This window comes from Pristis pectinata, chromosome 8 (genome assembly GCF_009764475.1).
Source record: "Pristis pectinata isolate sPriPec2 chromosome 8, sPriPec2.1.pri, whole genome shotgun sequence".
Taxonomy (NCBI): Eukaryota; Metazoa; Chordata; class Chondrichthyes; order Rhinopristiformes; family Pristidae; genus Pristis; species Pristis pectinata.
The window spans coordinates 30,539,955-30,556,894 of NC_067412.1; the positions used below are offsets into that span (position 1 = coordinate 30,539,955).

Sequence of the window (16,940 nt, forward strand, 5' to 3'; positions counted from 1 at the left end):
GTTGCAGTTAGGCTTGCCTGGTTACCAGGTGACCTGGTAAACATGCTTCTTGGCTTCTTGTGCATCACATTCTCCTCAATTGTTAAAATGACAGGTACATATAGAGAGCAGGCCAGTCCTTGTATGAACTAATCTTCAGTAAGCCGAAGGACTCAGAAGGTAAATGGGAGATAGCTACAAACGGAGTTGCATTTGCAGTTCAGTAACACTGCCCCAGAAGCCCAGCAGTGAAATAAGAGAGGCCTGCAGTTTCACCTAGTCATGGTCACATAAACAGCTATTATGCTAAGGTCATGTAAAAGCTAGCTATGTTTCAATAAATAGTTTTTATTTCAGAACTCTTTAAAGTTAAAGCAGATATCTCAAAAGGGAATCCATGTTTCTTGATAATATGCAGGAAGCCAGTGAACCTGGCCAAATTATCAGCCATTCACTTTTAATCACCTTCAAGATTTTTCAGACAACAGCTCAGTGATATTTCATCCCCATCCACCTTTCTGCTGATTTGGTGTGTGAAAGAATTCCTGCTCTATGCAGGAAAGCAGGTTCAATGGGTCAGTAGTTGGGGCTATTACTTTACAGGAAGAGCAGCCGAATGAGGCACTGCTTACACTCAGGGTCTTAATCTCTTTCACTTTGGAGATCTTAAGATGGCATTGTATGAAATACCTGTGATTCCAGGAGAACAGTACACAAGAAAAGATCCATGATCTCCTTGTGTTGGCCTCATTTTGCTTACATTGCTTGCTTTCTGTGGACCTGAATAAAACCCAGCTCTGTCATTTAGATGTTGCTGAAAAAGTTACCTCTTTGACCCAACATTCAGTAATCCCTCCCAGCACCTCCTCCTGTGGGGAAAGAGTAGGACGGAAGGATGGGGAGAGAGAAGGGGGAAGAAGAGGTGTGAGAAAACAAGGGTAATCACTGATAAAAATTAAATGCCAAGTAAAAGAACCAGTTTTAAAAGGCAGGGATTAATATTTTTGCATTGGTGAAGTCAGCATCTTGAAGGTAAAGCAAGGGGTTGACAGGTTTTTGGGAAATCTTGGGTTGTGGTCTCACTAGTCATTGACAATGGACTTCAAATTGCAGGGAATATGTCTGTAGTTTTGCAGTAAACTGCCTGCTGTTTGCAAGGCCACCAATGTCACAAAGGCTTGGAATAGCATGTTTAAAGTAGAGGGAGAAAGTGGCAGTGTAAAACATGGACCACTCTTGTTTCACCAATCCATCTCAGGCATTTATTTCAAGATAAATGATGAACAATCTGGAAGCCTTTGCCATTGATATAGCTGAAGTACCCCACACTGTCACATTGGGAGGTTAATATCTAACATCCCTTCTCTGGTCAATGTCCAAGTTCCAGGGCTGGGATTATTTGTTTGTGGGATGCACCATGCTTGCAAAGGTGCATCAGTGGTGTTCATCCTGGGTTACACATGTAAATGCCAGACCAGAGAGAAGGTCCAGTTAATTCTTTTGAAAAGTCAACTTTTTCCAATCTTTTGCCCCCAGTGAACTGTGCAGGGTTCTCTGGGCAAGTAGTCGATTACTTTTCCTTGGGTAGTGCCATAGGCTCAAACTGGTCCCTTATGTAGTTATTGCAATCTTGCACACCAAGACGGGACAGTTTATGAAATTAGAACAAATGGACCTATCTACACTCGTTCTGTAAGAAATAATTGATCTCTTGTGACTGCAGTTGAGACATTTCAAACAGCAGTGTAAAGTAAAAACCTGTTTCAAGTTTAATTTGGAGCAATATAACATATAAATGGTTGAACAATCTCACAGCAATTTTCTAAATTGGCTCATTATTGCTGGCAATGCAAAGTAAGATTGCATTCAAGAGAATCAGTTCTGTATCTTACATTTGAAGTAAAAGCGGCTTCAAATTCTATTTAAGTTTGTGGGCAAACACTGTTAAACCTACTGTAAGGGGTCCAGTCCAGTAAAATCAGCCTGTGTGTTTGCAATCCAACTCTAAATGGGGTTTCCCACAGAATCACTAATTTAGTTTGATGGAATTAACCACTTTGGTAAATCATACTGCTGTGGTGAAAATGGATTAGGAGGCAAGAGACTCGTTGTAATTTTTAGCATAAATCTTGTTGGATTTGTTCATTTTAGGTTCTTGGGGCTGTATCCTGGCTATTCCAGAATTGCTGATGCATCACCTGATTGCCCAATATCATTCTCCAGAGGCACTTAGAACACCCAACTGTGTTGTAGCTTGATCAGGAAATTTACTTCAGTGTCTTCTATTTGATAGCAGTGATGTTCCGATATATTGCCTCAGTCCACTACTCTTCCCACAAAAGGAACTTTAAATGTCATGATCATAATACTTGATCCAAATCTTGTCCTAATCTGCACACGCTCCTAAACATATTTCACTGGAGTGTTAGCAGAACCACTCCACGTGCACTCCTCTCTGACCTGCCCATACTGAGGCCAAATATGGTCCCTGTGCTGCTGGCCTGGCTGAGTTCAGCTTCCTTTCACTGACTATGGATTAATTCTGGGAAATTCTAATAATTTTCTGATAATCCGCTGCTGCTTTTAAGACCCCTCCACTTGGTGGAAACCAGTTAGGTGTGGACAGATGAAGTGGGAGAAAAGACACATATAATCCTTTCCTCTCTTATTTTGATGGGCTATAAAGAACACCCTAACCAATCCTGATGCAGGGTTTCAACCCAAAACATCGAAGCATCAACAATTCCTTCCCTGAGCCCACACAGATGCTACTTGACCCGCTGAGTTCCTCCAGCAGATTGCTTGTTGTCCTAACCAATCCAGTGGGTGAAGGCAAGATGGCTTGGCAGCTATCTTAATGAGAGGCTTAAATCTGGGAGAAGTAGTGGCTCCTGGGACCACACCATCCTTTGTCAATTCCTCTCCCATTTTGCCCTTGCCTTGTTCTACAGTTCTCTCTGCAGTTATAGCCAGAGGTATCGTGGAAATGGCACTTCTTTTCTCCCCTGCATCCCTAAAGTTCTAGCCTGAACACCCTCTTATTTCTCATCTACAAATTGCCCTTGGTGACATAATCTCAAGATGTGACATCATCTGCAATTACTGTTGTAATCATGGTAGCACAGCCCAAAGGAGCACCATCAAAACAGATTTGCCATTAGCCCAGTGCAGGATATTAAGGAGATGACCATAAGCTTGATTAAAGAAATAGGTTTTAAGGAGTCTTGAAAGAAAAAGTTAGAGAATCAGAAAGTCTTAGGCAGTCAAATTCCAGAGCTTAGGATCATGGCAACTAAAGATACGTTTGCTGATGGTGGAGCAATGAAAATCAAAGGTGCTCAATAGGCCAGAATAGGAAGAACATTGATGTATGGTGAATTATTGGGTTGGAGGAGATCACAGTACTTGGGAGAAGGAAATACATATAAGGAGCTGTAAACAAGATGGAATTTAAAATTAAAGTGATGCTTAACTAGGTAACTATATAAGCCAGTGAGCATTGGTTGATGGGTGATCACAATATGGTTGGCTGTATTTTCAATGGCCTCACAATTTCACATGTAAACTAACATCACTGATGTGTTTGTATCATCAGTCCTTCCACTGCCTCTGTGTCGTCACACTGCTTACTTAATGACCAAGCCCAGATGAGCTCACTTCCCTCTATTTAAATAGTCATGAGTTGCATAGATTTGTCAACATTTCTCTGTTGGATGGACACATTATACTTAAATGGAAAAGTGCCTTCCTTATATAGTATCACTTCAGGATACCTGCATCCCCTGTAATTTTCCAGACCCAGGGACCTAATTTATTAAGATTGGAATCTTGAGCTGAATGTCCTTCTTAACCATTGCTTTGCTGCTTACATGGACTCCCGATCCCCCAGCTTTATATTTTAAATTTCTCATCAGAGCAATGACACCACCCTCCCCACTGTGGCCTTGTCTCTCCATTTTTCATTAACACCCTCCATCTTCTATCCACTGAGAACTCCGTGGTTCTCCAGACCTAGCACTTCCCACCTCTTAACCACTTTGCATTGCGGGTGTGGCCATCTGCAACTGTTTAAGCATGGAATTTTCTTTCCACTTTTCTTCTCTTCCTTTAAAAGACTCCTTACAACTTCCCTTTGTGATCATTCTTTAGTCACCCATACTAATCCCTCCCTCATTGGCTCAGCGTCAATTTTGTCTTATTACATGTGAAGCAGTTTGGGAAAATTTGCTATATTAAATTTTAAGTGCTATATAAACGCAAGTTGTAGTTACTATTTCCTGTGCATTCTTGTCATTTTGATCAAAGGCAAGTGACAAGAAAATAAAACTCAGTACTCACATGTGAACGGAAAGTTACCATGGTAACAAGCTGGCTTCGTTAAGCTGCATCACGTATGCCTCAGTTGGCAAAAGGCTGATCTGTGTGGCTCAGCTTAATTCTGCTATTTCTGCACAGATGTGAGCTTTTGTTGCCACAACTGATGGTATCATAGCAGCAAAAGTTAACAATGACCTGGAGCATTAAGAATAAATGGCAGTGAAGGGTTAAGATATGCAAATTCCACTTCTGCTTGTAATTCTCTTGAGTCATTTTTAAAAGTACAGTGGAACAGTTGGTGACTTCTTTGCACTAAAATTAATTGCTGTAGTTTTAATGCTAAAAGTAGTTCTCTTATCTGTTGATTAATATATCAGCTCAGTAATAGTCTAGGTTTTCCATTCAGGGCTCCACTGTAGGACTGTTAAAGTCAACAGAGAGGGGTTTGTATGTATTCTTATCAGAATAATGGATCTTATAACTGGCAGCCTTACTACTGGACTCTCACTGTTGTCCAAGGGAATTTATGGCATTGCTTCATTCACCATCTGCTAGGGCAATAAACAATACAGATCGCAAGGCTTTCTTTACACAGTATGTGTGTTTGTTCTTTGCTGAACACAAGAAGAATTGATATCTTAAAGGTAAAGGCAACATTGTTTTTAAGAGCTCATGCATTGAATTTCAGGTGAACAGTGAGCTGATCCCAAGTATCAAAAAATAAGTATAAACAACGGTAGTTTCTACAAAATGGCCATTGCTGGGCAATCAAGCACACCAGGTAGCTGTACCTTAAATACTGACTTAGTAAGGTATTTTTATATAACTTTACTTTCATTCCTCAATATAACAATACATTCAGTTGGCATGAACAGAATATGTATTATAAGTTCTGGAGTCAAAAGAACCTCTTTGCTCAGTCTCTCACTTCTTACACATTAACAGTGGTTACTCCCATTTCCAGAATTTTAGGATCCGTTTTCACATAGTCATGCAGCACAGAAACAGGCCTTTGGACATTGAGGGGGAAAGTCCAATGGGGAATCCCCTCAAACAGCAAAAGGGTGTATCACCCCAGGGGCCACATGAGTGGCAATGGTGCTAATGTATTGACTAAGTGACACAAAGAATGTAAAGAGTTTTCCACTGTGTTTCTTCCTTTGTATATATTTTTAATATGAATAAAATTTATTTTTGAAATAAAGTAAATGTTGTGACTGTATCTGGCTCCACCATCCCCTTGAGCACTGTGTTTCAGATTTCAACCACTCTCTAGGTGAAAAAATTCTTCCTCAAGTTCCATCTACACCTCCTATCTCTTACCTTAAACACATGCCCTCTGGTCATAAACATCTCCGCTAAAGAGAAAAATTTCCTCATAATTTTCTATACGTCAATCAGTCACTCCTCTTAGCCTTCTCCACATGAAGGGACACAAACATAGATGAAACACTCTGTCCCAGGCAATATCCTGGTGAATCTCCCTGCACCTTCTCCAGTGCAATTACTTCCTACAGCAGGGCGAACAGAACTGCACGCAGTACTTCAGCTGACACCCAACTAATGTTTTAAATAGCTGTAGCATAACTTCCCTGCTTTTATAATGTATGCCCTGGCTAATGAAGGCAAGTATATCATATGCTTTCTTTACCAGGTTATGGTTGGTGCTGCTGTCTACAAGGATTCTTGGACATGTCCCTCTGTTTCTCAGTACTTCCAAGGGTACTACCATTCTTTGTATATATCCTAGCCTTATTAATCCTCACAAAATGCATCACTGCACATTTTTCAGGATTAAGTTCCATCTGCCATAACTCGGTCGATCTTACCAACTTATCATTCCTATTTCACAGACAAAGACTATCCTGTTCATAATTAACTGCAACACCAATTTTCATTTCACATGCAAACTTGTTTCTCAGCCCTCAGGTGCGCTTTCTAATATGCAAATTGCATAGCTTACTCGTGTATTTTATATTAAATAAAATTAGAACCTGTACGAATACAATTTCTAAATATCTGAAATAACTTCCCAATCCTGATTCAAGTTGACTATGCCTCATGTCCAAATCTTAACTTGGAAATTTTGTTTTAGATTTATAATAATCAGTATAATTATTTTCAATGATTTGTCAGAACACATTTTTAAGTTGCTTTCAATATGGAGCCTTTCTAGTTCCCAAACCAGAGAAGTTACTTGTGGGTTAATTTCACTGGAGTTTGATCTCAAGTTATACAAAATGGTGATGAGGCCACACCTGGAGTATTGTTTTGGTTACCCTGTTATACAAAAGACGTCATTAAGCTGGAAAGATTGCAAAGAAGATTTCCAAAAATGTTGCCAGGACTCGAGAGCCTGAGTTATAGGGAGAGGTTGGGTAGGCTAGGACTTTATTCATTGGAGCAAAGGAGACTAAAGGGATGACCTTTTAGAGGTGTATAAAACCATGAAGGGCATAGATAGGATGAACGGACATAATCTTATTTCTCAGGGAGAATGAATCAAAAACTAGAGGGCATAGGTTTGTGAGAGGGGAAAGATTTAAAAGGGACCTGAGGTGCAACTTCTTCACACAGAGGATGGTGCGTGTATGGAATGAGTTGCCAGTGGTTGATGCAGGTACAATAACAACATTTAAAAGAGTCTTGGACAGGTACATGATAGGAAAGGACAAATGGAAGGAGCTTAAATGGGTATCTTGGTCAGCATAGAGGAGTTGGGATGAAGGGCCTGTTTCTGTGCTGTATTGTTCTATGACTCTATGACTCCATGACTCTAAGTGCAGTGGAACTATCCATACATTTCCAGGAAGTATTTTCATGCACAGTGCATACATTATTTTAAATCAGCGATTATCCTGTTTTGATGACCTAACATTTTAGTAATGAATTCTCTTGGTATCAGAAGAGGTGAAATTCAATGGACCTTATATTTTGCTCATTTTGCAAACCTGACTTTTTGTTAAAGGTCACTTTCTAGAATTATTGGCTGGAATAATGTCAACATTCCATATGGAATGAAAATCACAAAATAGATTATTGTACCATCCAAAAAAACGGGACTAAAGCTCTGATGAAACCACACCATGTATCTTTGATGTAAAATAATATGCTGAAGCACTTCTCAGAAATAGTTGAGACTGAGCCACATAAAATGTGTGAGGTAACCAAAACACAGGTCAAAGAATTAAATTTCATTGAGTGCATTAAAGGAATTTTAGGTAAAGCAGAAGCAAGGTTTAAAGGGGAAATTCCAAAGCTTGGGATTTCAGTAGCAGAAGCCACAGTTGTCCCAGTTGAAAGAAGCTGAGCATGCATAAGTGGACAGAATTGTGAAAATATTCTCCAAGGTTGAAGAAATGGAGATAATCGCAGAGGTAGAAAAGACCAAGGATATGGAACTACATATCGCATGTTTCATTATTGTGAAGTTAGACGAGTAAGGCTAAGAAGTATGTTTTGTCACTAAAGGTGGCACAGTGATGCAGCTAAGTAGAACTGTTGCCACACAGCTCCAGCAATCTAGGTTCAATCCTGATCTCCGCGACTGTCTGTGTGGAGTTTGCATCATTTCCCTGTGGCTACATGGGTTTCCTTTAGGTGCTCTGATTTCTTCCCACATGCCAATAATGTACAAGTTGGTGGGTTAATTGTCTGCTGTAAATTGCTCCTAACGATGGAATCTGAGGGGAATTGATTGGAATCTGGGAAGAATAAAATAGGATTAGTCTAGGGTTGTTGCAAATGGGTGCTTGATGGTTTGCACACATTTGGTGGGCTGAAGGGCCTGTTTCCATGTTGCATGCCTCTATTTATGCAATAATACACATAACAGGGCAAATTCATGCAGTTCATGGTGTAAATACAGAATAGGTACCACTGCATTGCTTCCCCATACGCTCTCCAAATCCGAGGCTTATAGGGTGTTAACACCTTTTTATCCTTTTAAAGTTTTGCTTAAAAAGTAAAAATTAAAAATTAAATTTAATTATTGCTTTCCACAAGTGGGAGATGTCCCTGTGGTGCCCACCAGTCACACTAGGCCTCAGTTGTACTGATAGGTACCATGTGCTCCCTCTCCAGGGACACCTGGCATGAACATAATCTTAGAAGAAGGATAGGTGATTAGGAGGAACAGATGGACCCTTCAATGGTTGCTTCCTGGAGCTATGAATGGCCAAGGAGCAGTCCAATCAAGAGATCACCTAATTAGCCCATCCAACTCAGCACCAGGTGCTCAAAAATCAGGAATGTGGGAATGAAGGTGAACCAAAACTTGCTTTCACTTTGATTGACCAGTGTTTAGCCTTTTGTCCACATCGTGTTGGCTTTGGTAGGTGTGGAGTCTGCTTAATCTCTGTATGGCAATGGATCCTGTTTTATCTCTGTATGCTTACAGAGATTAATGAGATTGATGTGCGTTTCACTGGAGAGAGTGTTTGCATTCTTTGTCAGCCCAACTTTGGGCCAAAAAATAGAACATGGTTATGTGTCCTCAGCCTGAGAAAGTGCAGAGACTCTTTAAGTTTGGAAGAACGTTAAACTGTACCTCGTAGGCTAAGAGTGAGTGAAAAGGCACTACTTAATCACTGTCTCAGATGCCTGAAGTCAATGTTTTATAGTGATCTTCTTATAGAATGACAATGTTAAACAGAGTTGGAATAATGCACTGAAGTAACAATCATACAGTGGCTCTTGTAAATTGCTCTTAATATAAGAAAAAATAAAGTTTAAAGGTGACAATTGGTTAATTAATTTACTGTTATTGAGGCTAAATATTTCACAGATGTAGACTTTATTACCTTTACAAATTAAATTAGTGGCACTTTATTTTGATCACAATGCATATGTTTGTCAGGACAGAACACATGAAGGAGGTTCCACCATCTGCTGTATTACTTTTTTCAGGATTGCCTGTGTTTGTTTGCTCAAGGCTATTCAAACAGAACTCAGGGTCTCTCAACAGTGACCAATGGGTAGGGAGGAGTTTCCGTGGCAGCACAATTATAGGCTCCCTGGGACAGTGCAAGCTGTATCCATGTCTCCAGAGACCATACCAAAATCTTCCAAAAAATGCCACATAATTGACTCTGCCCGCAGTCAATGACAGCGTGATAATCTGAAACCAATTGTGAAACTTTAAAAAGGGGAAAGGGGCACATACTTTTATCATAGCTGAGTGGTACCCAGAGGGCAGTTTAGGTGCCCTTATGGAGGATGGCAGCCTCTGGCTTTACCTCGTCATTTTGAATAGTTTCCCATAAATCTAGTTAACCCTTAAGTGTAAAGGCCATTAAACACACGGACTTCTATTTCCTCAGCAGAGGAAAGGAACGTGTCTGTAAAAATCCAAAATAATCAGTTGCTTCTGTCTACTCTTTACTACCTCCAAAGGCATGTGGAGGCTGTGACAAAGCATTGATGCGGTCTTGGAGGCATTTATCAAAATACTAAAAGCATTTGCAAAATCTTTTGAAAAGACTTTAAAAATCTAAAATAAACATCCGCGACAAAGACAACAAAATAAACAGATGTTTCTGTTGTCCCACCTTGTCATTAGCGACTTAATTGGCTATTAATATAAGGAAAAAGGCTGATGCTTCCTATCCTGCTATGAGGATATCTCCTGTCAGGAAACCAGAGTCTGAAGAAATATGAAGTGATTGCATGGGGAAAAAACGGACAAGCACAGCATGCAACCAAAAATTGATAAACCATCTGTTAGCATAACATGTCCAGACATCAATGTTTACTCCTATGTAAATCAAAGTTTGTTATATTTGAAGATTTCCAAAGGTTTGAAATTTTTTTTTTCAGTAGCTCATTTTGAAGAAACAGTGGGAAAATTGCTTCAGAGTCCAAACAGTTAGCACATATATACAATGTACAAAATATATGTGGACTGCCGGATAAAACTTGACAGCCATAAAATAAACTGTGAGATCCAAACCTGGAACAGGGTTGCAACTTGATAACCCCATTTATATTGAAATAGAGTCTTCAGACAAAACGTGTGTTGGAATACAGGCTTAAATTTTTGAGCAACACTTGTAAAGTGAGATAATAAAATTTGTGAGGCAAATTACATTGTTGCCAATCTTGTATGAGTACTAAACACACTCATGCCAACTTCAACTCTGGACTCTTTTTCTTAAGCAGTTCCTCGCAACACTGGCAAGTCTCGACTATCTAATCTCAGACATTAACCTTGTGAAACATTGTAGAGAGAATTCTGATAGGTTCTGACTTTTACCCTCTAAATAGATGCCAGGAAGAATGTTAAAGCGCACCTTGATGCTTTTTCTAGTTCTTTGCTCTTCTGTCACATGATCAAAATAGCAGGTGGGGTTGGTTTGGATTGACATCATAGTTGGCATAGGCATCGTGGGCCGAAGGGCCTGTTCCTGTGCCTTACTGTTCTATGTTCTCTGTAAAGGTCAAAAAACCATTTGTGAAACTAAGCTATCTTTAGGATATCTTCCACTGGAAATATTGAAGTGCAGCACATGGAGGAGAATTGGGCCGTAAAAATCACAAGGGCATAAGCGTGGGCCACCAAACTCTCTGATGCATTTTGGCCAGATACAAGAAAGGGTATAGGAAAATCTGCCCCATTGGGTGTGTGGATGATAATTAGGAGCCAGAATCCCTATTAATTTGCCTTTCTTTTAACAAAAGGATACGGAGCCCAGTGATAGTACCCTAAACTACCTCAGCATGGAAACTTCCATTCTCATTGACTCATAGATCAGACAGTGCTTTTATCGTCTATACTCTAGGTTTTCAATTTGAGGCAGTCCCTGCTAGTGGGGTATTGCACAGTTAGAAGGAACACAACAAAACATAATGAATAGTTGTTTTTCAGTGTTTACTATTAGAATGGAGACAAATGGGGTGGTGCAGGGCAAAATAAAGCGAATCTCTCCAAAGAAGGATGAAGCAAAGAAACTTTGGAATCCTTCACTCTGCATCATTGTGTAAGTTTGATAGATTGACCTCTCCAATTTTATAAATTATTTGTTAGGGTGATTTCATATAAAAATAATGGCAACCTGGTCAAAATTCCTGTAATCATTTGGAACACAGAGCACAATATGTCACAGGGCAGCTGGCAGTCATGTAATCAGAGATGACAAGGGTCAGGTCAGGATGCAGACACACTGATCAGATTTTCCATGGATTATTATCCACATGGATTTCTGCTCTGGATGATAAGGTTGAACTGTGTGTGACACCAGAAAAGTGTTTGATGTGTAATTAGTTGTCAGTTGCACTGCATGAAGTCTCATGAAGTTTGTGCTTCTACAAATGTGAGCGCGTGCACACACACACACACACACACAAACACACACACACGCACGCACGCGCGCACGCACAAAGAACTGGCATCTATTCTCCCTAAGAGAAAGCTGAATACAGCTGAATATTTAATTTGTTTTGTTAACTGCAATCTAAATCATTCTGTGAAAAAATGCCAGTTTGCATGATGTGAAATTTTAGGCAGAAAATTAAAATATAATAACCTGGCACCCACAGGACTTTGGTGGTACATGTTCTGGACTATTGCATGTTATTCCTATTGATACCCCACCACACTTTTATTTCAGATGCTGCACAGTAGTATAAGGAATTTTCCAGTGAATCTGATGTTTAGAAGGAGCATGGGAATAGGTCCAGTGAGTTTCAAAGAAGCTTGAAAGTGGGGCCTTGGTGAGCTTAAAGGCAGCACGGGTGAGTTTCAAAGGAACAGTGAAATGGGCCCTGGTGAGTTTAAAGGGAGTGTGGAAAATGGGACCCCAGTGAATTTAAAGGGTTTGCATAGCCTGTTGTGTTCTAATGAAAACAAATCCAGCCTTGGCAACATCCTCATAAATACCCTCTGCACCCACTCTGATGAATTATGTCCCTCCGGTATTGTGGTGACCAGAAATGTCTGGAACACCCTACCTGTGGTCTAATCAGATGTCTCTGCTCATGTATTTTATGCCTCAGCCAATAAAGTGTTCCTTCTGTTTTCTTAACCACCTTTTCCAGCTATTCTGCTATTTTCAGGGATTGTCGACATGAAATCCTTGTCATTTATTATGTATTCTAGTAGCTTGTTTGGCCCCTCCAAATGCATTCCCTTAGAATTTTTGGATTGGATTCTATTTGTTATTTTTCTGTCCACTGATTTCTCCTTAGGTCTGCAATTTTTTCTCTTCACTGTCACTGCCGCACAATAATTTAGGCATCACCTGCAAACCTCTTATCATGCCTCTGTATTTAAGTCTAACTCATTGAAGTCTACCAGAAAAGCAACAAATCAGACACTGAGCTCTATTGCAAGAGGTTTTCCAATCCCCAGAACACACATCCACCTTTACCCTTTGCTCCTGTAACAGAACCAGTTTTGGATCCACCTTGCCATGCTACTTTGAATCACACAGACTTTTACTTTTCTGACCAATTAACCACATAGGACCTCGCCAAACACCGAGCTAAAATCTACGTAGAGTGGATCAACTGCGCCACCTAATTGACCTCCTTTGGTATCTCATCAATAAATTCAACCAAGTTGGCCAGACATGAGCTTTACATATTCATGCTGACTGTCATTAAATCATCTGTGCCTCTCTAAATGCCGAATAATACCATCTGACAAAATATTTGCCAAAAATTTGCCCACTACTGGCGTTAGACTAATTAACCAGTAATTATTTGTCTATCCCTCTCTCCCTATTTTAAAAAAAAGTACAGCAATAGCATTCCTCCAAAGGAATGACCAGTATGTATCTACAGCTGGAAAGTCTCATTTAAATGAGACCCAAGGCACAATATCAAGTGTGCTGCAGGCTAACTTGTTCATGCATGGATATCACTCTGAGATGTTGTTGCTTTGGCTAGAAATGCCCAGGGGTGGGGAGGTAGGTCTACCATAGACAGCAAGGACATCTGCAGCCAAATTAAGACCAATTGTTGAGTGACATTCAAGGCTCCCAGAGTATCAGCATTTTTCACACCACTTCTAATCAGTGCAGCCTGGATGACAGTTGCTTTCCTAGTTTACAGATTTAGGTTATAAACCACAGCTGTGATGTGTGCCCCATGGCTAAGTATGTTCTTTGCATGGGGTGAGGTGATCTGGTAACTCTTTGTGAAACATACGTGAGTGACAAAAACAATCAAATTGTATCCAGTTGATCTGGCAGCTTTCTAAAACATGCCATAGCCTGTTCACAGGTCATTCTGGCCGAGAAACTCGCTTGGAAAGGTGCATTGAATCGACAGTGTCCAATGGGTCAACAATGCCTTTTACTTGAGGAATTGGTGCTCGAATAACAGGTAAAGCCTGGGTCCACCTTACAAGTTGAGGGGAGAGAAGTGCTGGGGGTGGGGGGTGGGGGGGGATAGGATCAAGGCATCAGTAGGAAAGAGATTATAACCCCAAGGTTATGGTTGGGCTTTGGGTAGGGATTGGTTAATGCCGTCAGTGACTGGTGAGCAGGGCCAACCTTACAAGCTGGTTTTGGGGGAAGTTCAGGCAAAGGAGAACTGCCATGAAGGGTAAGTTTGTAAACTAAAGTGGCCCTCACCTCCTTCAGGTTCTCAGCAGAGGTCTACACAGCCTGGCACCTGCTCAGGCTAATGACAAAGCAGACCTCAGATTGCCTACTTCTGCATGGGTGGCCCACAGATGTTGTCAGCCATGCAGGAACCAATAGAAACCACCAAAGCTACATCCAGATGTGCCCGCAACTGCATGTGTCATGGAAATATAAAGAGTCATAAAGACATACGGCACAGAAACAGGCCCTTCGGCCCACTGATTCCTCTCTGACTATCAACCACCCATTTTCACTAATCCCATTTTATTCTCCCCACATTCCCATCAACTGATTCTGCCACACACCTATACACTAGGGAGCAGCTTACAGTGGCCAATTAACCTACCAAGCCACACGTCTTTGGGAAGTGGGAGGAAACTGGAGCACCTGGAGGAAACCCACGTGATCACTGGGAGAACATGCAAGCTCCACACAGACAGCGCCAGAGGTCAGGATTGAACCCCAGGTCCCTGGAGCTGTGAGCCAACAGCTCCACTAGCTGTGTCACTGTTTCCTGCTTCCTCCTAGATTCATGAATGATAGAAAAATGGAGGGCTATGTGGCAGGGAAGGGTTAAATAGATCCCAGAGCAGGATAAAATGTCGGCACAACATCGTGGGCTGAAAGGCCTGTGCTGTGCTGTAATGTTCTATGTTCTATGTCATGAAAGGATTGAAAAAATGTTTTTGATTTTGTAGTCCATTCACGTAGTTTAAACAGAAATTCATTCGTTCAACTTCCATCGATGTTGCATTTAGTGATCAAATTTCTCTGCCTCAGTATTGAGCTTGCCTCTACCTCCTCTTAGCTGTGGCTTTAGTGGGGCTGGTAGCATGACTGAAATAAAGAAGAGGAAGCCAGGAATCCAAAATCACTTGCCAGTCTGCAGAAGCAATTACCAGTCAGTAAGCAGGCAGTTGTAGCCCACTAGCTTTGCCTCCCACTTCTACATTTATTGTGTCAGTTGCCAGATATTGTCATTCAACTTCCCCACCCCACCCCATTCCTAACAATAATGTGTAAGTATTTATAACCTTAGTAACAACCATCACAATTTTTGCCTATCAGGACATTTTCTTTTATAATGTTCAGTTAAAAGTTTCACCAAGATCCAAAAAGATTATTTAGGTTTGATTATGAAGCTACCTTCAACAAAATTCCCAGCACCAGGTTCAATCTGGTAAAATCCTCGCCCCATGTATTGAAATGAGCCTGACATTAAAACTTGTGGCCTGGTCTGGTCTCATCCACGAAAGCAGGTATGAATCTCGTTGCGCTTGTCTATGCATAGCATATCGGCCAAGTCCCCACCATCTTAGACAAGAGCTGCTGGTCCCTGTGAAAATGAAAGAAATATATTACCAGGAATATACTTGAACCTGGGTGAACTTGTGATATTCCAAAATGGTGAAAAGCAATGCCAAGCAATTCCTCGGAGGGGAAGAAAGGATCTTGAACTTACACTTTACCTCAAACTCTGTAGGCTTTAGAGAGATGAATACCATGATAAACACGGACTAAGTATCACACTGTAATTTAACACAGGCATGAAAAAGTTCAACATGAAAGGCAGGTCTTATGTGATGATATATTTTCAGTTTTCTCTCTGTCTCTCTTTCTCTCTGTCTGTCTGTCTCTCTGTCTCTGTCTCTGTCTCTCTCTCTCTCTCTGTGCAAGGTAATTATTTTTGCAAATACTGAAGTAACTGTTCATTTCCACACATGGGTAATGTAGAAGTTGATGTGATTTGATCACGAATTGTTGATCTAACCTGAAATGAAAATCAAAAGAGTTGTCTAAAATTTCAGGTGCTCTGCTCCACCAGATTACCAACCCTGCAAAGCTGATCATCACCATCACTCTGTTCAAAATCACTGAACTCAGAATTTTACTACCATGCATGTTAACCACAGATTTAAACTTTTTTATTATTTAGAGTTAGAAGGGAGGGTTGTTGAGATAAGGCTGCATTCCTTTGAAAGAGGTTTAAGGAGTGAACTAATTTAAATGATCAAATAGACTATTAAACTTGAGGGGAATACCTGAAAATTAGAGCTCAGTCATTTGAAATCACAAGAAGGACTGACTTCCTTCTACAGAGGGCAATGGAAGACACTTCCCAAAAAACTGCTGCAGCTAGGCCAATTGAAACTTTTAAAAGAGAAGTTACTATCTTGTTAGACAAGGGTATTAAAGCTTATGAAATCAAGACGGCGAGATAAAGCCAAATTATAACCCATCATAATTGAAGTGAAGATCAGAACAGAATTGAGTGGCTGAATGGCCTGTCGTTGTCCCTATTTTTCTGTGTAACAGGAGCTGCAAAAACATTAACATCAAACTGACACTGAAAGATGCCTTGGATTCAAATTGCAAACCATTTCCTGGATGATTTTTACCTTATTCAAAGAAATTGATTGCAGTTTCACTCTTAACATAGTCATAACATTCTTCTGAATTCTGAGACAGTTGGAAGTACAACAAAACTTATCCAGTTCAAATGAGAATAATTTTTGATAGGTGGCTCAGTGAATGACAGTAAAAAAGATTAAGCATTTTGGACTGTTCCCACAGCATGAATTCAAATGCGCACATTCCAGTCCATTGCAAATCTATAAAGTTGTCATACAAAGGGAACACAATCCATCAGTGTAGGTGTCTAAATATGAAGCCAAACCATATTATTAATTTTAAGACCAAAATTCACAAGGGATGAATAGTCAAACCTTTGACACAAAAGAACATAGTGAAAACTGCTGAAATATACCCTGACAATTTCATGAGGAAATCTCATATTCATCATGTCAAAGAAGGAGGCTATTTGGCCCATTGGGTCCATGCCTACTCTCAGGGCACCATAGAAAACATCTTATCTGGATGTATCACAGCTTGGTACGGCAACTGCTCTGCCCAGAACTGCAAGAAGCTGCAGAGAGTTGTGGACACAGCCCAGCGCATCATGGATACCAGCCTCCCCTCCTTTGACTCTGTCCCTCTCGTTGTCTTGGTGTAGCAGCCAGCATAATCAAAGACCCCACCCATCCGGGACATTCTGTC

General features: G+C 40.6%; 1 long non-coding RNA gene across 1 annotated transcript in view; it reads right to left on the reverse strand.

Moving 5' to 3' along the window:
- LOC127573847 (uncharacterized) overlaps positions 1-16,940 on the reverse strand; it is a 36,293-nt gene that overhangs the window by 806 nt on the left and 18,547 nt on the right. Inside the window, exon 2 of the long non-coding RNA XR_007956816.1 lies at positions 15,030-15,219. This is a non-coding gene — a long non-coding RNA (uncharacterized LOC127573847). The remainder of the gene's footprint in view (positions 1-15,029; positions 15,220-16,940) is intronic.